Below are 23,166 nucleotides of genomic sequence, written 5' to 3' on the forward strand. Positions count from 1 at the left end.
TGTGACTTGCCATTGGACTAAAAATGTAAATTAGAAGTTCTGCCATAATCTGGCATGTTTACTTTATATATTTATTAGCATTCGATGCTCATTAACATGCATAGTCTCTGTCAAAGAAAGAAAGATGAATGGATGGTTCTGTGACAATTGAGGGCAGACTAATATATATGTCCAATAGATTGTCCACTCAGCTGAGCCATCAGATCATGGGGGGTGGTAATCATGTACTGGCTTGAAGATGGTCGGTACTTTACATTTATTTTAATGCTCATTTATAGCTTGATCCTAGTCAAGAATAAAAGACTGTTTTGAGCGGTCCCATTATATAGAAGGACATTTTAATGTTTTGGGTTATGTGGACTTTGATGCTTATCTCCTGCATATCATCCTATCCTCTTTGCTAAATTTCACACAGAAAGATCTTTATAGTCTTTGCTGTTGGCAAACTGGCTCTTAGATTCCCATATGGGGTGGAGCACATTTGGATACAGATCTTTAAAGGCAAACTTTGCGCCAAGACATAAGGTGCGTACTTTTTGTGGCTGCTCTGCCAGTATGCACTCTGCATCAGTGAGTAGAAAATTGGTACTTGAGTGGCTCACTAGTCATAAATTCACCACAAATGTGTGAAGAAATAAGGTCCAAATTGCCAAGGGATAAAAACAGTTTTGTGTTGGCTAGAAGAGGCAGTTCGTCTGCCCATAAAGCTCTTGAAAATTTGACTGACTCTAGAAGTGCACTTGATGTCTAAAATGGTTTAAGTAGGAGGTGAAATGCAACGGTACACAAAAAAGAGAGTTTTTCTTTTTTCAAAGACTGCAGGATGCTGTTTTCACACTGTGAAAGAAAGCAGCAATGAGCTGCCCATCATCTGCTCAGGGAGCCAGTCAACTGTTGCCAGTCAGGGCAGGGAGCTCTGCTTGGTTAGGCAGATTCCGCTTCACATGTCCATTTAACTGTGTCTCCCTGCAAAGTTTCATCCTAGCATCAGTGAGCTGTGAACTGACATGGCCCAGCAGACAGCATTGAGAAGGAGAGTAACCACTGTAGCACAATATTCTTCATTCTAGGCATCACTTTATTCATTCTAAACATTGTGGGAATTAATATCTTTCATAACAATCTTAAACAAATGACAAGCTTTAATCTCTTAACATCTATCAAGTGGTTGGCAACCACCTGACTGACATCTGTAACTTGAGAGTTTCACATATTTGGACACCCAAATGGAATCGTATAGCAAAAGAATTGTGAGTCCAGAGGACTCGAAAGGTAAAAACTTCCAATTTTTGAAATTATGCTTATTAGCTACATCCACTTCTGAGTGGTTTAGACCTTTATGCAGAATTTCCATTTATTATTTATTTATTGTTATCCACAAATAGAAATCTTAGGAGAACTGTAAAGCCAAAATGGATCTTCGACTGTTGATATGAGGGTCAGCAACCTCTAGTTTCTGGAACTATGATTGCTTAGCATATGGCTAAAATGCAATGTACCCTTAAAACACTACCTTACCCCTAAGTGGTCTGCCTGTGGCTTGCTAAATGTTAAGAGGTCGGAAGAAAAGGTGGTGAGATGGTGTGAGACAGTGTGACTTTCACGAGTCATATTTGCCAGAATCTGAAACATCATCCCAGTCTCATAGTCCTTCAATCAAATCTGACTGAGGATGGGAAGTAATGCCAGAGTTTCCAGCGCAAACCACATTACAAAGATGGCTTAAGGGAGGCACTCTTGAGTGTTTCAAGGCTGAAAAGGAGCACTTAACTTATTTTGCACTGCCCCTGCGTTATTTCATGTTTGTGATGTTTCTTGCCAGATTTCATGGAATTGTGGAACTACAAGTTAAAGTAACTTAATATCTGTGTATAGGAATTTCTTTTACCTAGGTATTAATTACATTATGTTATTGTATTAACATGTCTGACACTCATACTTAAGACAAATGGTAGGGGGTGTAGTAAGGATGTTGGGGGGAAACAGGAACTCCAGAGGACCAGTGTTTTGTCTCTTCGAGGACTCTGGGAAGTAGCAAGGGAGTGTGAACCTTAAGGTGTGAAACAGCTGTGTACTGCCTTTTGTTCCTGGAGAAGGTATTTAACTGAGAGCCATGCTAGACTCAGAGAGACTCTGACCGTCTGTCCCGCGGCCATGCGGGGGCTCCACAAGCTTGTTTGTATGTTGTCTTTGTGTGCTTGGATTAAAGAATGTTAGCTACCGCTCACCGCTCGTCTGCAGGCTTTATTTAAGTGGAAAACTTCCACAACATCTGTCAGGGTCTTTTTGTTTGGTGTTGCCTACACTCAAGACCTACATCTCAGACAGCCTCATTTAAAGTTCATGACAGCATATTTAGTAAAAGACTGAACAAATATGGCTTGTTTGAAATATTTGCCAAAACCCCCTCTTCTGACTACAAGAAACATGGCAGCACAGCTAAAACTTGCTAAAGAACTACAAATTCTAGAAGAATGTTCTTGGGTGGGCAATAAAGCCTAAAAATTATACCATGATTTAACTTTTGCCACTTGCAGATTTATAAGTATAAATAAATGAAGGGCATTTACCATCCTTCTTTTTCAATGAGCCATTTTCATTGATGACACACTTCCTAATCTGAAGTGTGAATCTACTGAAACAAGGTGTCTACAGTGAGTGAGGGGAGAGTGGAGTGTGAGATTGACAGACAGCTTGTTATAGTGCCTGCAGTGATGTGTGTGCTGCTGTTGTAGTGAGGAGAGAGCTAAGCATTAAAGTGAAGCTGTTGATTTGCTGGTTGATCTACTTTCCTACCCTCACCTATGGTCAGGAGCTCTAGGTAGTGACCAAAAGAACAAGGCCATGACTACAAGGCAATTAGTTTTCATAGAAAGTTTGAAGGGTCCTCCCTTAGAGATATGGTAATAAGCTTGGTCATTTGAGAGCAAATTAAAGTAGAGCCACTCCTCCTCCACTTCGAAAGACACTAGTTGGCGTGGTTTGGGAAGTTGGTGGATGCCTCCTCCGTGATGTATTCCAGGTATATCAGACCAGGAGGAGGCCCTGAACAGACCTGGGACTCACTGGAGAGATTATATCTCTATTGGCTGGTTTAAGAATGCTTCAGTGTCCCCCAGATGAGCTGGAAGATGTGGCCAGGGCGAAGGAAGTCTGGACTTCTCTACTGAGATTGCTGCCCCCATGATTGGATGACTCAATGGATGGATTGATGAATGGTATGAAATAACTCCCTAGCATTTTAGCTTAACCACAAATAAAATACCATAACTTTGGGATGTTTCAGAAGCCTGCACAATGTTGTCACATAATGAAACCGTAAAATATTTTCTACCTGGGATCTTGTATCTGGTTAAAGCCCTTGCTTCCAACAATGCAACAGCATCAGTCATTTTTATCCACCATTTGCTCTGTCTGGGGTGCAGGTAGCAAATATAGCTTGTGAGTGGTCCAACAATGCTCAGTGAAGTCATTTGTTTACATGTGGGTTGCTTATCATCAGCTGTATCTACTTATTCATAGCCTGGTTGTACACACCCACCCCAACCCAAAGAGCTGCGCGAAGGGACGGAGCAGCGGACCTGCAAGGAGGACCCCAAAAACGCATCACACGGGCCAGGACAATGCATGGGAGGCAAAGCGAGGAAAAGGGAAAAGAAGGGAAGGGAAGGGAGCCAGAGAGCCAAGTCAGAAAGAACCAGCAGTTCCCCCCTCACCCCCTCACCCCGGTCCCATCAGCCTACATATCTAGTGCAACTCCCGCCCCACCCGGAGCCAAGAGATAACACAGGAGAGAGCCCCCGATGACCACCGAGGTACCCACATAGTCATAGGGACCTCTCTTAATCATGATTCCTTATGAAAAAGGATTAATCAAGATGACAATAAAGCAAAGAATTTATCTAAAAATCTGCTGCCTTCTTTATCTTCAAAGGATGATACCACAGCTGATAATGCACCCATTTAAAAAGCTGTGGTGGAGGTGACATGGTATCACAGACCTTGACAAATTTCCACTAGGTTAAGCTCTATACACTGTCTCTTTATTTGGTCCAAATAACCTTTGAGCTCTGCAAAGCATCCTCATTGTCCTTCAGTAAACAAGCCATAAGATTATAATGCAAGGGCTGGAGGAGAATCCATTAAAAGTCTCTTGATCCCCAACAGCCAGACACTGGAAGGCTCATTCAATTCAAGAAAGGCCTGGAGTCACAAAGGAAACAAAGCTCTGTTATTAATGGGCTCCGTCTGTCTTGGACACATTTGCCATTTCTGTAATGTCACAGAGTGGCGAATAAGGACGCAATAAAACTCAGAGCCTGGAAACTCCACTTATTACAATTAATAATTCATTTGACGGCATTAACTAGGCAAAACCCTACATTTTACATAGCTGGAATAGAGAGTGTGTGGTAAGTATGTGCAGGGGTACCACCAGGGACAGACCAAACCAAAGAGATTGTTACTGCCAAAAATGACTGCACCAAGAGCACGGATCATGAATAATAGATATGATTTTAGATGAACACAATGATCACCAAACATGGGTAAGAGACTGTTGCGTTTCTTCAAATTGGCAGATAATAGTCATCTTGAAAATGAGGTAGCTTTAAATTGGCAGAAAAAGGACACCTGGACATTCTTCTAAGTTCTGCACAAGATGGGTTGAGGATACTTCCAGAACACATTAAAGATGTAATCTAGAAAACCAAAGAACAACCATAGCACAAGAGTGACATACAGGCAACGCAATCTGATTGGTTTATATGTGAGCATATAAACATCAGCAGTATAAGCTACAATTACTTACAAACATTGATGAACACATGAAGAATCAGCGTACTAAAACTAAAGGAGGTGGATAATGTAATACACTAAACAGTGGGACTAGTTAATTTTAAGAACTCTTGGTCGACAAGTGTGAAACAATACCAGTTCAGGCTTCACAGTATTTCTGTTTGTTACAGCCAGAAAGTGCAATTTAACCAAAATTAGGGTGGAGGGACCAACTACTGCAAAACAAAAATGGAAATCAATGGGCTGTTTTCTGTTTTGTTCTGTTCTGTTTCTAGAATGAAAGAAAGACGTACAGGTGAGGCTGCTCTGGGCTTCTGCTTGTGAAAAACATGTTGTTCATGTGGAATATTGTGAAGCTTCTCAGACGATACAGTTCGGCTCATATATGAAAAAGCTGAGCTGATTTGAGTGGAACTAAATATATTTAGTTCTACTCAAATCAGTCTTAACAAAGACCCATCTGAATTATGTAAACGCTTTATTAAAACAGATTGAGACCTTCCGCCACTAGTGATTCAAAAATCTGCTTTGCTTTCTGCTTTGCTTAACTACAAAGAAAACCAAGTATTTGAATAATAGAAAGGCAAATAGGTGCCCACAACTTCAGTGAGGCAGATGATGTCAAGTCCAGCTGACTACACTGTGCGCTTTAAAGTGCTGCAAAGTGGAATAAAGCACAGCTGGAAATCTGATTACAGCAGACAGTCTGAGGCAATCTGGCAAAATTTTCACTTTAATCATATTTTAAACCCACCTACGGAATAAATGTGCACTGAATCAGATTTCAAAAACTGCTTTTAGCATTCCTAAGCAAATCAAGCTGTTACATTTTTAAGGGAAAAAAAACAATCATTAAGTGTTCCTACATGATATAATTTAATTCACAGAAAGCATCTGTATAGAGCATATTTTAAATCAAGCACTCATGCTTTGGGAGTTTGGGATCTCAGTGACATTAGTAGCTCAGTATAACAGATTACAAAGACCTCGCTGCACCTACGATCCTAGAAATAGACTGAGTCAGAGGACTTCTGTAGCACCTACAAAAATACATTAGGTAGCGCTTCATAATTTTACTTCACAGTCTGCAACTTTTGGTACAATTTCCCAACATTTAATTATGCAATGCAATTAAGGGTACAAATTCCAGTACCTAAAAATATCCACAGGTACCTAATTACACTTACAATGTAGATAAAATAGAACAAGTAAAAAATAAGAGTTTTAAAGGAAAAGAGAAACCAAGCACCCACTTCCCAATTTGTTACCAAGGAGGGCTTTTAATATCTGCTGTTTGATGAACTGACTTTTTATAGGCTTAGAATTTTATCATGGTGGATGGGGGTATGGTTCCATGCTTTAGTGTAAAAAAAAAAAAATACTAGTTTTCATACTCACATTTCTACAACATTCGCCTTCACTCCGTGTGAAAAATGCCTGTTTCCTTTCTCCAGAGAGTAGTCATCTTGAAAATGAGGTAGCTTTAATTAGGTGCGTAACCATACTGTTCTAAAGAACAACTAAGAACAAGCATCAGTAAATCTGCTAACACGAAGCTTTAGCCACATATGACTTCCAATTTCTTTCTGAAAGGCCATTTTACACATGAATATGGATGAAACACTGGAACATTCAAGTCTTTAACATTTGTGAAAAGAGCTTTCGTCTGATGAAAGGGCTTCAGCAGTGAAGAGAAGTATGCTGGAATATGTGTAGAAATTAAAGGCTGGTCACATTAGTCTTAATTGGTCAGAATTTGTTGCATTTCATGCCCCTACAGTCGTCTGACATGAAACAGAAAGTACAGAAACGTGAGTACAAAAAGTAAAACAGAAGCAAAAAGATGTAATATCAGCTGTGGATAACTGTTACAGTAAACACATACTGGTTTCTGTGTAGTTGTGGAAAGTTAAGTAAATCCAGTAGGTCCTCAGTTTCTCTGATACCAGAAGTATGTGATATTGACCTGCAATTCTGCTGAACCATGACACATGGGCATCTGTGACACAGGGGAGAGTGTGGCAAATCCTTTAACATACTACTGATAAAACTACCAGGTCAGTCTGGGCTGTAACCGAGAGCATTTCCTACACAGTGTTCAGACAGCATAAAAGTTGGATCCTGTCAAAACTAGAATGCTGCAGCTTAGCTGGCTGATCCAGCACCTGTGAAAATACAGCTGCTGCGTATGAGATCAGAGCTCCATACTGCAATTTCAGAATGCTTTGTTTATATTCTCAAATGTTTTTATTTTGACACTCAGGATTAAGCTTTGATAAGGGCTAAAACCACTTTTGGGGATCTCTATGCACATTTTCAGGCACTGAAAAGTTTTATGAATTGCAGCAACACATCATAAAGTCAAAGAGATGCTGAAGTATTCCTGTTGCTGCACACCTGTTGTTTAGTCTTTACTTGACCAAACGGTTTCCTGCCTTCTATCAGAATTATGTTGTCAGCACAATCTAGGCTGAAATGAGCATGGCCAAAAATTAATGTTGCTGAAAATTGATGGCTGTGGGCTATAATGCCCAGCAGGTGTTTCAGTAATGCAGCAGTTACCCTTCATGGAGCATACAAACAGCTTGAGCTAAGGTTGATGTCATTTTGCATTTTACTCTCTCCTTCATGTTACCGTCCTGTGACTACATCTTAAGTGGTGACGCTGCCACTATGCCAACGCAATGAAGTTAAGGGCTTGTGTGAAGGGCAGTAGTTTATGTGTCTGTTTTGCTCCCTGTGTAGCCCGGTGGCAGCAGTTTATCAAGTATACTGGAAAGGTGACTGCAGTTACACCGACGTGTCATTGAGCAGCAATGACCCCGGTCCCTTCCTCACAGGACTCAGCAATTGCTTCTATCTCTTAACATCCACTTCAATTACAGCTCATCACCAGCAGCTTGTTGGAGTCGCCAGCAGCAATATGCAACGATAAAAAGGCACAAAGCCTGAGCACACTGAACAGCCCTGAATGTTGCTCATCATTTTTATCACTACATTTCTGCCAGTCAGTTCACAAATTTGCAGAAAGTAAATCATTCTTTTCCCTGTAAGCCTTTGGATATAAATGCAAATATTTTCAAATACACCTAAGTAAATAAAGTAAAAGATATAAAAAGAAAGAAATACATAACAGGTATGCAACACGTTCGAATCCCAAAACATAACATACCAACGCAATGTGACAAATTGTTGCTATGTTATGCTTTCAGGCGCCCAACCCAACTGTATGTTACGCATGAGAGCGGGTTGGAGCGAATGTATAAATGTAAGGTTAGGGTTAAGGTTAGGTTGGTGCTGCAATAGAAAGCCGTGAAGCGAATAAAAAGGGAAGCAGGCAGCTTTCTATTCCGCTTCAATCAAGAATCCAGAGCATTTAATAAGGACGCGGAGGTGTACCTTTCGCGTTACTATGACACGCCTCGGGCCGTGACAAATCGCCAGTATGTTACGCGTTGGGCATGATAATGCTCTGTAGGTATGAAACTACCCAGCATAACAATAGACCTTCTGTTTACGTTAGATACAACTTCTTTTGTCACTTTAAGCTGCTGCCTCAATCAGGGAACATAAACAGCCGGTAGCTAACTGTTTGATTTTCGAGCTGAGATTTGTGTCTTCTCCCAGAACTGGACTGGTTATTATTTCCCACCTCCTCATTTTATCTATATTTATTTTATGTATCATTTTCTTTGATCTATCTCACATAAGAACTAGTTCTTAACTGGTTTCAGGTTCTGCTTAGATTGCTTAGATGTCGAAATGAATGACCACTTATTGTAAAGAAGTTGGAGTTAGTCCGACAGCAGGGCATGAGTCTCATTGAAGAAGCAGCTGAGTGAAGTCAAAGGCCTCTGGAGGAGAAACGTGGCCAGCAAGCCAGACAGTAGGGAAATAGAAGGGCAGATGCTGTTCAGCAGCCACTAAGCTAGCAAATCTAGCAAATCATCTGCTGATGTAGTCATTCAATCAGTCGAATTAAAAGATAAATTCAAATTCTAACATTTGTTGCTCAGTATAATTTGGTGAACATTAATGTACTCTTGATAGCCCACCCAAGTACAGCCTGTGTTGGAATCACTGAAGTCAGCATTATTTGACAGAGGAAGGCATTCATTTTCTATGAATAATTCAGCTGTCATGACATGAGCGGGGCGGGGTGAGGGGATTGAATAAGAAACAAAGAGTTGAAGTTCTTCTGACATGACTTGAAACAGAATCTCTAGCAAAAATAGGCCAGAGCTCCAGCAGATTAAAGACTTCCACATTTGCTCAGGCACCTAATTTCCATAAAAATGTACGATGAGGCACTTGAGTATTACAATATATGGAGCTGTTTAGTTTTATTAAGTAAATTGATGAAAAAATTAGATTTCTCAGTCTAAGTGGATATAATAACCTACAGTATTACTTTAAAAGTCTGTGCTGCTCCCAGCTTAGCTTTAAAACAGAATAATTGGACAGTAGAAAATACTTCTAAACCCTTCCTCTTTGCAATACCATAATAAACAGATTGGTGTGTGGTAAGGCCAGTTCAACCTCACTGTGGATTTGTCAAGGTAAATACTCGGACACATTCATTTTTACCTCATCAAGTACTACACTGAGGCCAAGGCAGTCGGCTGCAGAGAAGACATTAAATCTCTGTGCATTAACACTAACAAGGCCAGAAGAGACACATTACCCTGTGGACTAAAAGTACCTCGCTACTGGCTCGAGTAGGAGATAAGGCCAAGAAAAAGAAATACATTTAACCTACATTCAGACAAACTCTAATAAACAACTCCCCTCCAACCTTTAAACAGTCGTGTGTTATACACTGTAAAATACATTTAATGACTGGAGTCCTCTTTTGGGGCTGTTCTCTCGATTATGCTGTGAGCAGCTATTGATTTCAGGTTGTCTTCTGCCTCATTAGACCATGGCAGAGCACTGCCCTGCAAGCTAAAAGAGGATCCATAAATAAGCTGACTACACAAGATCTTTTGTAAAATTGTTAATCTTTTATGGTTACTGTGAAACAATAAAGCCACAAAAGTACAGGTACATTTGATGGCCTGAGAATGAATGAAGCACCAAAGGTTTGAGGTTTGTCGGGGTTCCAAGTTGCACTGAATTAGTCCTAACTGAGTCATTATACCTATTACCATTTCATTATGCCAGTAGCCTATGTATGAGGCAGAGGCTTGGGAAAGGAGAAACCAGAGTCAAAGCCACAAACAAGATCAAAATGATCCCTCTGAGGGTGTGTTGCAATTGATCTGCTTTCAACTCCAGAAATGCTGGGAATAGATGCAAACCTTGCTCACCACACAGCCAAAGACCAGTGGCCCTGGCTGCTCCTGGGTGTTTGATCACTTAATTAAAACACCAGTACAGCTGCAGGAAATGTAAAAGAATAAATGATGTCTATTTCATGGGAAACTCTTTGAATGATTAGAGGAGCAGACAAACAAACCCTTCTAACAGGTTTCACTTCTCTTGGCAAGGTTACATTGATTAGCAGGTATAATCCATCAGTCCTGTCCCATCTCCTATCTTCATTTGAGGGGTTTTTTTTGGTTATTGTTGGAATAATTGTCACAATTGTTCTGTTATTACAGCAATAAAGTCACTAAGCTAATTTCTACAACTCTTTCCAATATCTACGTGGTATAGCTCATCAACTTTATCTCTCTTTCATCACTACAGCTGCACATCCTTTCCAACTTGATCTCTCCATCTATCCAAGACAAGTCCTGAACTTCTTCTTCAGTGTCCAGCCTCACATACAACTCACTATAAACCTTTTCTTTTGCCTTTGCCATACACCAAGCCTTGCAGTACTCAGTATTTAATTTCTTCTTCACTTTCTTTACTTTTTTATTTCCTACTCCTTCCTTTGAATAGTCTCCTGCACTTTACGTTGTCTTCATTCCTCTGTTGAGATGATACTGCAAACACCTTGACAGTTTCACTTCAGCTGTACTTTCCCAGTCACCAGGTAACTCTCCCCTACCACAGAGAGCCTATGTCAACTCTTTCCTCAACTCAACACATTCTTCCTTCTTCAACTTCCACCATTTAATCCTTTCTCTCCCTAACGCCATACCCACCCAACACCTCATCATCTCTGTTCCCTTCACCTACATGTCCATTAAAGTCTGCTCCAATCACCACCCTCTGCCTATTGGAGAAACTATCTACCACTTCCTCCAACTTCCTCCAGAAATCTTATTTCTCTTCCAACTGACATCCAATGTCATTTCTTTCATTTGATATATGTAACTTCCTTCTCTCCATAATCACAACCAGCTCTCTCCCTTTACCAGTCATAGTTCCAAATTTAAAGACCCTACTCTCACCTCCACATTGCCTTTCCTTCTGTCTCACTGCCTTCTAACATGCCTTCCCTCTCTTCTCCTTTGTCTTATAACAGTGGCATGGTTTCCACTGCTGGTTTAACACCGCACTGATTGGAACGCCTGAACTCAATGATTTGAATGGGTGAGTGAATACTTTTGGTAATATAGTGTATAAAAGTAACAAAGCTGGTGGACACTGGTGACCCAAACAGTGTTGGTCAAGTTACTTGAAAAAAGTAATCAGTAACTAATTACCGATTATGTCCCCAAAAAAGTAATCCCGTTACTTTACTGATTACTTATTTTCAAAAGTAATTAATTACTTAGTTACTTAGTTACTTTTTAAAAACACGATTTACAACCTGAATAGGTGATAAGGCAATAGATCTTTCAGCCCAATTCTACTTTTTCTGCATAATCCATCATACAAAATGTAATCAAATGGAAAAGTCTCTTTTTAAAACTTGTTTTATTAGTTTTAACCTTTTAACTTTATGCATCAAGCAAAAATTTAATTATATGCAACATTCTCAGACTGGAAGAAATTTGTTTAACATTTAAACTTATTTTCTGCACATAAAATTATTATTATTTTTTTTGTGTTTACGCTCACTCTTTCAAATAGATGCAAGTAAAACACAGCAGAAAATAAATAAAATCAAAGACTAGCGGTCCTGTTGCTCTATTTTCACCTGTAAAGCAGGAGTGGCGTAGGCGGAGGTGTGCCCTTGTGCAGGTGTGCCGCAGCGGTCATTTGAAGAATCCGCGAGTTTCACTGTGAATTTCCCATTACGTCGTAGCGCACTCGGTGCTTGCTTGGAAGTTTAGGTGTTTTTTTTGCTGTCATGAGACATTCTCGCAAAAAAATCATGGTTTTAGTAACGCAGTAACGCAGCGTTCCTACGGGAAAGTAACGGTAATCTAATTACTGTTTTTGCAATAGTAATCCCTTACTTTACTCGTTACCTGAAAAAAGTAATCAGATTACAGTAATGCGTTACTGCCCATCTCTGGACCCAAATAAACGAATTGTCTGCTGACCCTTTGCGTGACACAAGAACGTCTACTCTGTCAAGAGCCAGAGTCTTGTGATACAGGATCAGTACTTACATGGAACCTTTTTAACCAACAAAGTGTTATATAGTACTTTTCTTTTATTTATTCAGAACTGTCATTCAAACTGATATGCAAACTCTGCACAAGTTAGCAGTACTCCAGCAACAGCTCTTTGTAAGTTCATGTAAGCTGCAAGCTGGTCTCACCCTGGACTTATTCCAGTGCATTGCATTGGCCACTGTCAATGTTATTCAGCTCCAACACAATGACTAAAAGCACCAAGAGTTTATATGCGGTCTAAGATATCCCAGATCTTAACATAGATTGTTATGATGCTATCTGCTTGAGCTGTGAGTGTATGGTGTATGGTGAGACTGTCCAGGGTAAACTACCTAGCAGCATTTACATAAACAGCGAGGCTAAAAGCTGGAAGTCTGTATGTATCTGAATGGAAAACTCACTTTAGGGAAGTGAATTTTATTCTTTTTTATTTCCCCCCCAAAAAACTGTACACAAGTAGAAAGAACACTCTTTCTTTTTTCTTCTTTTTTTATCTACACAGTTTGCATATGTTCGTTGGAAAAAGCTGCAGCTGACAAATGTTAGTGCTTTTTTGTGAGCTGAAGAAGGCCTACAAAAGAGTCAAATATGAAGGCGAAAATGTCTTATGATAAATGTATTATTTATCTAGAAGATAAAAGCATGCCTTTATTGATTTTCCATGTTTCTAATAATTTGGCTGCCTTACAGCACATTTTAGTCTCTAAAAGTCTTTACATTTCCCTACTCCCTGTTTGGTCGCTATGCAGAGCTGCCAGAGAAAGACTGAGCTAAATTCCTGTGATCTTAAAAGGAAACGAGGGAAATTAATGGCTAGCCCTTCACTGCCTGCACTTTATGATGGATAACAGCAGAAGGAGGGTGGTGGGTGATTTCAACAGTATGGCAAATTTTGAATTCCAGCTCCTTCAGAATCAGGGTAAATTTGTGCTGACAGGTGATAATTTAAACACACTGGAACAGCTGGTTCTCAGTAACAGGGCATCTGTATGCGCGTGTGCATGTGCGCTACATTCAGCTGGCTCCATGCACGCTTGTATGAAGACTGGTTGTCATATTTCCTTTGAGTGAATTCCATTCGTTCACAACATTTAACTTCATGCATATGCAGGTGTGTTGGTCTCAGAGGCCAAGAAAGTCTTTTTTACAGAATACTGCCTGCTCAATCCACAGCTCTAGAGATATAATTTTCCTTCGTTTTCTCCCTTATCAAATGTCTCCCTTCTTATATAAACCTGCAGAACTTTCTGTGACTTCAGACTAACAAGAGGTTTCATTTCAGCACCCTTGTAGGACATTTTTATAAATATATCCTGTCTAGAAAGTGCTTCTGTTGACTTGCATTCTTATATAATTCAGTTGCAGTGATTTTGGTGGGACCACACTCATTCTTCCCTAAAAGAGTCAACAGTATTTCTCACTGAATGTATCTGGATCTTCTTGATGAGTCTTTAGTTTCACAGACTATGCAATAAACTTTATAACACATATACATTTAGATGTGTGTCACTGAGATGGATAACCATTGCGCTCTACTCTTTTATTCCTTCATGTATGCATTTATGTAAATGGCTGCGTAATGTACCATCACAAATATGTAAATTATAGTGCTTGTGCGTAATCTCCCAGAATCCAGGAAATCTTTTGAACACTTCAGCTATTTTACACTGCCATCAAAAATGGACATAGCACACCATGAATAGGTTGGTTAAATGCAACAATGTACATTTACTCATGTACTTTACTAATATATAGCAGTGTTTTGGATGCAAATTTTGTACTTCATACATTGTACTTGCTTGAAAGCTTTAGTTGCTTCCTGTTTTCCTGCACTTGTCAACATCCACCAGGTGGAGGTCAGTAAAAAACACTTAGCAAGCATAGTTTCAGAAACTAGAAGATATCACCTTCCAAATCTGTTCTTTTGTTATTCAGATAAATGTTCTATATAAAGAAGTCCATTAGATGGGATTTATATTATTATCTGGCACATGCAACACAAATGGCTCCTAACATTTCCCACATGCCCATGTTTATTTGGGACCTATAAATCTACTTGTGACTTATGAATGCAATTTTTCAAGAAGGAATGCATCCAGCATCACAAAGAGTCAGCTGAGACATGACTAATGTTGAACCAACCTAGAACAGCTGAACCACACAAAACAACCTTTAAATATTACAGGGTCAACAAAGTTTTAATAGAAGAGTTAGACATTGCCCTCCATTTGATTTGTGGGTTTTGGTGTATATTTCCGTTGTTTACACATGCCAGCAGTCTTAATTTGGTGATATTTCAGAGTAGAGCTGTCACTTCATCTCAGAATAAGCCTATAAAGCACTGAAGGTGCTGACACATGAAAAGAGATATGAGAGGTGGGATTAATCATGTGCCACAGAATGTGTATAAGGAGGGACGTACCTCAGCTAAGCTGCAGGAAATATGATGCAGGGAGAAGGAGGAAAGATGGGGCACACTGATGGATGAGTGTGGTGTGGATTTAGTTCTCTGCCTACCTACACTCAACTCCACCCCCACCCACCTGAGGTTGGTTTAAAGTAACAGCATGTGCCATGAGAAGCAGCAGCAGGTTCCATCAGCCATCTAAGCAACACAGGTGGACAGGAAAAAGTCAAAAGCCAAGGTCAGGCAGGGAAGTACTATTTGCGGCTGTGTTCATAAGAGCAGAGATGATAGCAGACTAATATAATGTTCAGCCAGTATATAAAAACACCTAATACCACCTAATATTGCGTATAATGTGTAATCAGAAGCTAGGATGACGGTAGTGGATCGTTTGAGACCTGTATGTTGTAGCTTGGGACCTCTATGGATCAAGTTTTTCATGCACATCCCACAGGTGCACAGTAAGACTGGAAGTGGGAAGTCTGGAGACCAGGTTGTGTTCCTTGAGCAGTTTTTGCAGTATGACAATGTGCATTTTCCTATACAGGGAGACTACAGCCATGGGGGTGTGTAACCTTTGGTGTTATGTGTTAAAACACCACATTCTTCTCACTAAAAATTGCATTTCTGTATTGATTTAATGTTTATTAAAACATTATATGAGCTAAAACATAGGAAAACTAAGTAACTGGTCCTTCTCCTGCTATTACAGCCTCTCTGGACATCTGGCAAATCTTTGCCAAATCAAACGTGCAAATAATCAAGATTCAGAGCTTTGGTAATGACAGAGGGATACAAATGATTTAAGCCGTACTATTAACATACTGGAAAGAGTTAGTAAAGCTATAAGCAGAGCGGTGATAATCAATGAGCGGCATTATGAGTCCATGCTGAGAAGGAGCAGTACAGATGTGTTCACGGGATGGTGGGTTGGACTGTTGCTGTTGCTGTTGCTACACCGATGCTTTTGGAATAACCTCCCTCTCCATATTAGACAGGCTACATCAGTGCAAGTCTTTATTAAAAACCTATTTTTATTCCCTGGCTTTTAACTCTGTGGGTAACTGATATTTTTATTTTTATTTTTTTTTTAATTTTATTGCTATGTCTGGTTTTATTACTTTGTGCATATTAGTATTGTACAGCACTTTGGTCTACCAGGTGTGTTTTTAAAGTGCTATATAAATAAATAAATGATGATGATGATGATGACTGTGGCACTGACAAAAAGACATGAAAACAAATTTTTCATATTTTAAGCTTTTTAAAACAGCACAATGATGTTGAACTTGGCCCATGCTGTTAGTCATATTACCTACAATGGTGTGAAAAAGCGATGGCCCTCTTCCTAATTTCCTTTTTTTATTAATGTTTGTCACACTTAAACATTTCAGATTACCAAACAAATTTAAATGTAAGACAAAGACAATAGAATTACATTTCTAAATGAAGGTGTTTATTATTAAGAGGAAAAATGTTATATTTCATCTTCCTTTGCAGAGCTTGTTCAATAATGTGATTTTTAATGTTGATACTGATACCAGCATTTGGAGATTTAAAAATCTGATATATTAGCTAATCTAACTTCCCTAGCATTTGTTATATGTAGTTATTGGAGTTATATGGAGTTACTAAGAAAAACTGACAATGCCGTTTTAAAAAAGTAAGTCGTGGATTATTCGAATCCACTCTGTTTGGATCAGCTGGTTGTTGAGTTTGTGACATTCCAAACACGCAATGCCAACAAGTGCAACGTGCCCTCTGGTGGTTAAACTATGTGACACCAACACTCATATCATGGTTGGAGGGTGTTTCACCCATCTCTATTTTACTTTTGTTCATTTGGATTTATCAGCTGTTATAAATGCCAATAATTTGACATCAATTAGAGATGAGCCATCATCCAGGCAAACATGTCGAACTACAATTGTGGTAACATAGAGTAGTCACACAGACAGTACTACAGTACATGTACATGTAGAGTGCCAACAACACATTAGCAGCAAATCCTTTCATTATAAAATGCTTTAACACAGAGCCAGTGGAATTCTAACTCGTTCAGCAAGTTTCTGTTTGCATTCTAATGGCAAGAGGTGACAGTTTGTTTCTGGACGTGTAGTTAGCACAAATCCATCTTCACACAAAAACTGTAGCCCAGTAATGTTTTGTAAATTTCTATATTTTTTTTATAATAAACCAAAGAATGGTGCATGTGGTAGGTGTATTTCTGGTAGTGTGCTGGATGATTAATGATTGTCATGGTTCTGGGCCATTTGACCCAGCATTTGGAGTTTGTGTTTTTGGTGACTATTATGTCTTATTATCATGTCTGGTTTAAGGTTAATTTCATTAGTTTTTATTCTGTGTCTCTGAGCTAGGTTCCCCTTGTGATTTTGTCTTCTGTACCCCCTCTGTGTTTGTGTCCTTGTGTCTTGTTTCCCTTTTCTGTTCCTGTGTTTCTGTTGTCAAGCTTGCGTGTCTTTGCCTGGTTATCACTGTGTATATAACTTCCTGTCTTACTTTGAAGGTACCTTGTCTCATGTCATGTTCAGTTTTGCTTCCCCTTTCTCATCGTGTCTGATTAGCCCCGGCTGTGTTTCCCTCCTGTTTCTCATCCCCTCATGATTCGTTGTGTATTTAAGCCCTCTGTTTCCCTTTGTCCGTTGTCGCAATCTCCCTCATGGTTGTGTTTCTCCTGGTTTAGTTTGTATTATTTCCTGTCTAGCAATAAGTCAGTGACTTTTGAGTTAAAGTCCTGTCTGCGAGTCTGCGTTTGGGTACAACCCCGCCTGCTTGTCACAGCTAGTTTATGACAAATGACACCTTTGGAAAATATTAAACTATGATTTATCTCATTCTCTTGTTGTGCCTCGCCTGGTGTGAAGCTACACTTATAGCACATGTCATAAATCTGAGTTTATAAATGTATTTATTTCTAAATATGAATTAAATGCATTTTAGAATACTGACTGTGCAGTACATAAATAAGATCACTGAGTATGTTTATGTGTTATACTTCTTAAAAGAGGAACACAGTTACGCAGGTAACACATCTCCATTGCATTTAAACCCAGAAAGTTTCTCTGTTCACTCAGCATGGATGAGTGGAGTGATGTGATGTGAGAAGGAGAGCTCATACATACCCTCTATTCCTCATGACTGCCAGAGCGGGTGTATTGCACCTGGATACTTCTTTATGTACTCACGTTGCTGCAGTATCTAAAATAGAGAAACTGAAATTCACTCTTCACCAAATGGACAATCACTAATTTCTATTCCAGCACACAAGCAGAGGGTTAAATGAAAAATATCCTCCCACCATCTGTCTTGAATTACAAACCATCACATCATGGAAATGTGTAAGCAAACTCAGCTCCTGAGCCCAGGGAGAGGTTCATCTACTTTCTAGTTTGCATGACAAATGGGAAGCTACATTTGGCATGCAGTTGGGAGACCGTGTGCATAGTTCAACTATACTCACAGAATGAAATAAAAACACAACTCATGGGTCTAAAATTGCTCCCCTCTTCAGTTAATTAAAAAAGCAGCCCAAAAGATTTTAATATTTCAAAGGCAGAAAACAGGTGATGTAAACATGACCACCACTGTGTAAAACCTAGCTGAATGTTTGGTGCACAGCAGTGAATGCCCAGAAAAATCCGGTCTTAAAGAACTCTCTTCAGCTACAAGAGGAACTGGTGACAGGTTCCACAAAGCCCTGATATCGGCATCAGAGTCCAGAATTTTAAAACAGGAGGAACTGAGACATCACAAGTAGTTTTTCCACCTTTTTCTTTACAACCTGCTCTTTATATCTGCATCTCAGAGGCCAACTGAAACCAAATCCACCTATATAAAAACACCCCATCAGACACAGCGGTGTGAGGTAGTTAGCATACAATTTGGCCATGTAGAAAGCATCGTTTGTTTGGAACACATCAGCCAAGAGGTAGAATTCATCGCTGTTCATAAGAGTTTAATTTAATCAAACCTCATTTTACGGATCTACGTTGCTCCTCATCACTAGCAGATTCATCATTTTATTTAAATATCTGAATTTTCGGAATGGTGATCCAAGCGGGACACAGAGGCTGCTAGTTTTAACGCACCAGAATGCCTCAAATATAAATAAAAGCCTGACTATCCCAAGAGCCTAGCCGCAGCGACACTTTTCTTTCAAACGGATGCCTGCAGGTGTGTTGGAGCCGACTTTGCTACCCGCACAGTGCGTTTCTGACAGTCGGGATTCGTTTATGCAATAGAGAAAAACAACAATACAGCGTGTTTCTCTGCTCCAAGACATCCGTGGTCCTTTCACACGGTAAGCATATCTGTTATACCCAGCGCATAAATGTCTCTGTGTTAGCACTGATTATTCAAACCCTGTTTAAAATGTGACACATGTGTTGTCCAAAAACATTTCCTCTAAATTTGCAAAGTTACTGATTTAAAAAATATATTTTCGAATTTTTAGTTGCATGTCAAACATATGATAGACTCTTGAGCATATTTATATAGCTAAATCCACAATGGTATAACCATGCTGAATAAAAGATGTCCAAGCACCAATGCACTCTAATGCAAGCCTCTGAACTGTATGTTGATAAGTACATGAAGCGTACCTCTACCTCTATAGCTGAAAACAGTTTGTATCCGCACTCTGAGGGTTTGCTGAATTGTTTTTAATATGGCACTTTTTGATGAACTGCAGATGATGAAATCCCATTTATTGGAGAAAGTGTCCTTCAGCTACTGTTGCTCATACTTACTGAGTTCCCTAGCTACTTCTTTACTGTGTCAGTAAATCTTTTGAAAAGGAAGGTGTTGTAGATTTAAAGAAACATCTTAATTGAAGTAAAGGCAAAAAATTGTAATGAATTTTATGTGACTATTCATATTAAATCCAACAACAAGTGAAAATCCAAATCTGGCTCCAATCCTTTGTATTAATGATCTCCCCCTCTCTCTCTCTCTGTCTGTGTGTGTGTGTGTGTGTGTGTGTGTGTGTGTGTGTGTGCGGGCGGGCGCTCACAGAAGGAAGGTCACGGCAGGAGCTTTTCTCAAATGCATCTCCAATCAGTTTTTTTTACAAGAAGTGTAGCTCATACAATGGTATAAATGTATTCTTTGCAATACTTTATAAATATATGCATGAACTCAAACTCTAAAGATTTTCAGTTCATGCACATTGTGAAACAAGAATCTAAATATTTGTGTCACAATAATTTCTATAAAAACATGTTGTTTATGGGGATAATGTGACAAATCTATTGTGGGCCCTAATAATGATCAATGGCAATTGAAGAGGAAGCTTGAACCCTAACTCTGGACATTTTCATGACAAGTGACAGCGCAGACATGTGCTAACGAGAGAACATGTTTTTCATCATAAAGACTGTGATGTGAATCATCGTTAAAGTGTGACTTCAGTAATGTTGACTCATGTTTTTAATAGATGACTTAAAAACACTAAACTCTAATTTCAGTGGTTTATTTTAAGTTTACAGAATATAACATCTGGTAAGACGGTGAGTTTTACTTCTCACTGTTCGTGTTATGTGTATCTATTTATCATATAGATACACACACACATAACATGTTGCTTTGCTCTGTAAACTGTAAAATGTTTCATTGTATTCATGAAATAAACCAGACTTTCACTGTCGGCATCTTTTAGTGTTTTTCTGCTTTTGTTCACTCCAAGTTAACAAAACCCACAGACATCCAGAGTTAACTCACTAACAGCGTGGAGCAATCTCAGTGTATTTAGCTGCTTTTTCCCTAAACACAATCAACTGAGTTGATGTAGTCATCCACTTGGGTCATATTGAGAATGCTGAAGGAGATTTGTTCCATAGACACCTTATACTAGTGTTTCCTACACTTAATCCAACACTACTATGTTCTATTTAAACCCAGATTCCTTTTATAGATTGCAGTGAAATTTGTTAAACCATTCCTTAATGGGACAGAAGTACAAGTCACTCTTTTACTAACACACTGTAGATAAGTTTATTGCTGGACAACACAGCTAACAGCCTCACACACTCTTTAGATTTTTGAAGTATTGTGTGTAACGGTTTTAGTCTATCAAACCTTACCCTTTTCTCCCCAGTATCACAACAGTATGACTCCCAAAGTACGGCTCAGTAAACGAACAAGGACTCTAAAGTCAGAACAGAAAGATACAGTTGGAAGTTTTTTATGATGCGTAGTAAACTACACCCTCTTCTTCTTCTCTTTGTTGTTGTTCTTTGTGTGTGTGTGTGTGTGTGTGTGTGTGTGTGTGTGTGTGTGCCTTAGAAGTCAAATAATACATTAGCCATACTTAAAAAAACATCTGAATTTCATTTAGAACTGAGATTCTAAGTTGCAAGCAGAAATCTTATGCACAGCCAGAAGCAGTTTTCCCCACTTTCACAATGCTAAGGTGTCAAATCCACAACCCCCAACAGATGGTTTGTTACACACGGGCGAGAAGAGCAAGCTTTACTTACATAGCCTCACAAACTATAGATTTTTAAAGTTTTTGGGTACAATGGTTTAGCCACAGATGTAACTTCTACTTTTGATAAAGACCACTCCACCTGCATATTTCTTAAGAAATGAATCGTCTTTATTAAGCTCTTATTTATAAATGTCTACACAATAATAGACACCGTGTGCTCTGTGACATTATAGTCTTCTACTTCTGCTTCCATTGGTTTGCATTTTAAACTCCCAACCTTTCAGGTTGTTATGAATGGCTTATATAACATTTTGTGATGTAATAAGTTTTTATTTTCTGTGTGATGGAATGAGTTAAGACATGAGTTATTTAAACAATTATAAACGACAGTGTGATGGCCATAGTACTTAGTGCGGGTCAAATATGTTAAGGATAATGTTTATCAATGTAAAATTGCAAAGAACTTTTGGATAGGATACAACATCTTGTAAACAGTTACCTCAGAACCTATACTGTCAGATCTATGTACAGTGGGGCAAAAAAGTATTTAGTCAGCCACCGATTGTGCAAGTTCCCCCACTTAAAATGATGACAGAGGTCAGTAATTTGCACCAGAGGTACACTTCAACTGTGAGAGACAGAATGTGAAAAAAAAATCCATGAATTCACATGGTAGGATTTGTAAAGAATTTATTCGTAAATCAGGGTGTATTTGGTCAATAACAAAAATACAACTCAATACTTTGTAACATAACCTTTGTTGGCAATAACAGAGGTCAAACGTTTACTATAGGTCTTTACCAGGTTTGCACACACAGTAGCTGGTATTTTGGCCCATTCCTCCATGCAGATCTTCTCAAGAGCAGTGATGTTTTGGGGCTGGCGCCGAGCAACACGGACTTTCAACTCCCGCCACAGATTTTCTATGGGGTTGAGGTCTGGAGACTGGCTAGGCCACTCCAGGACTTTCAAATGCTTCTTACGGAGCCACTCCTTTGTTGCCCGGGCGGTGTGTTTTGGATCATTGTCATGTTGGAAGACCCAGCCTCGTTTCATCTTCAAAGTTCTCACTGATGGAAGGAGGTTTTGGCTCAAAATCTCACGATACTTGGCCCCATTCATTCTGTCCTTAACACGGATCAGTCGTCCTGTCCCCTTGGCAGAAAAACAGCCCCATAGCATGATGTTTCCACCCCCATGCTTCACAGTAGGTATGGTGTTCGTGGGATGCAACTCAGTATTCTTCTTCCTCCAAACACGACGAGTTGAGTTTATACCAAAAGGTTCTACTTTGGTTTCATCTGACCACATGACAGTCTCCCAATCCTCTGCTGTATCATCCATGTGCTCTCTGGCAAACTTCAGACGGGCCTGGACATGCACTGGCTTCAGCAGCGGAACACGTCTGGCACTGCGGGATTTGATTCCCTGCCGTTGTAGTGTGTTACTGATGGTGACCTTTGTTACTTTGGTCCCAGCTCTCTGCAGGTCATTCACCAGGTCCCCCCGTGTGGTTCTGGGATCTTTGCTCACCGTTCTAATGATCATTTTGACCCCACGGGATGAGATCTTGCGTGGAGCCCCAGATCGAGGGAGATTATCAGTGGTCTTGTATGTCTTCCATTTTCTGATGATTGCTCCCACAGTTGATTTTTTCACACCAAGCTGCTTGCCTATTGTAGATTCACTCTTCCCAGTCTGGTGCAGGTCTACAATTCTTTTCCTGGTGTCCTTCGAAAGCTCTTTGGTCTTGGCCATGGCGGAGTTTGGAGTCTGACTGGTTGAGGCTGTGGACAGGTGTCTTTTATACAGATGATGAGGTCAAACAGGTGCCATTCATACAAGTAACGAGTGGGGGACAGAAAAGCTTCTTACAGAAGACGTTACAGGTCTGTGAGAGCCAGGGATTTTCCTTGTTTGAGGTGACCAAATACTTATTTTTACTTATTTTGTCTTGTGAGTGTGGATCTTTCAAAGGAAATCTTCATCAGTTTGATTTTGTTACCACAAACTTTGTGTGAAGCTTACAACAGAGGTAAAGAGATTTAAACACA

At 39.5% G+C, this 23,166-nt stretch overlaps 1 protein-coding gene across 2 annotated transcripts in view; it reads right to left on the bottom strand.

Annotated features, from left to right (window-relative positions):
* The window catches only part of LOC102794156 (heparan sulfate glucosamine 3-O-sulfotransferase 5), a 114,588-nt gene that overhangs the window by 44,138 nt on the left and 47,284 nt on the right, over positions 1 to 23,166 (bottom strand). For both annotated transcript variants that reach the window (XM_006796240.3, XM_006796241.3), the window contains one exon: positions 17,808 to 17,883. The gene's annotated coding sequence lies outside the window, so the exon portion shown is untranslated. The remainder of the gene's footprint in view (positions 1 to 17,807; positions 17,884 to 23,166) is intronic.

This window comes from Neolamprologus brichardi, chromosome 15 (assembly GCF_056152115.1).
Source record: "Neolamprologus brichardi isolate AB-2024 chromosome 15, ASM5615211v1, whole genome shotgun sequence".
In the NCBI taxonomy this organism is placed as follows: Eukaryota; Metazoa; Chordata; class Actinopteri; order Cichliformes; family Cichlidae; genus Neolamprologus; species Neolamprologus brichardi.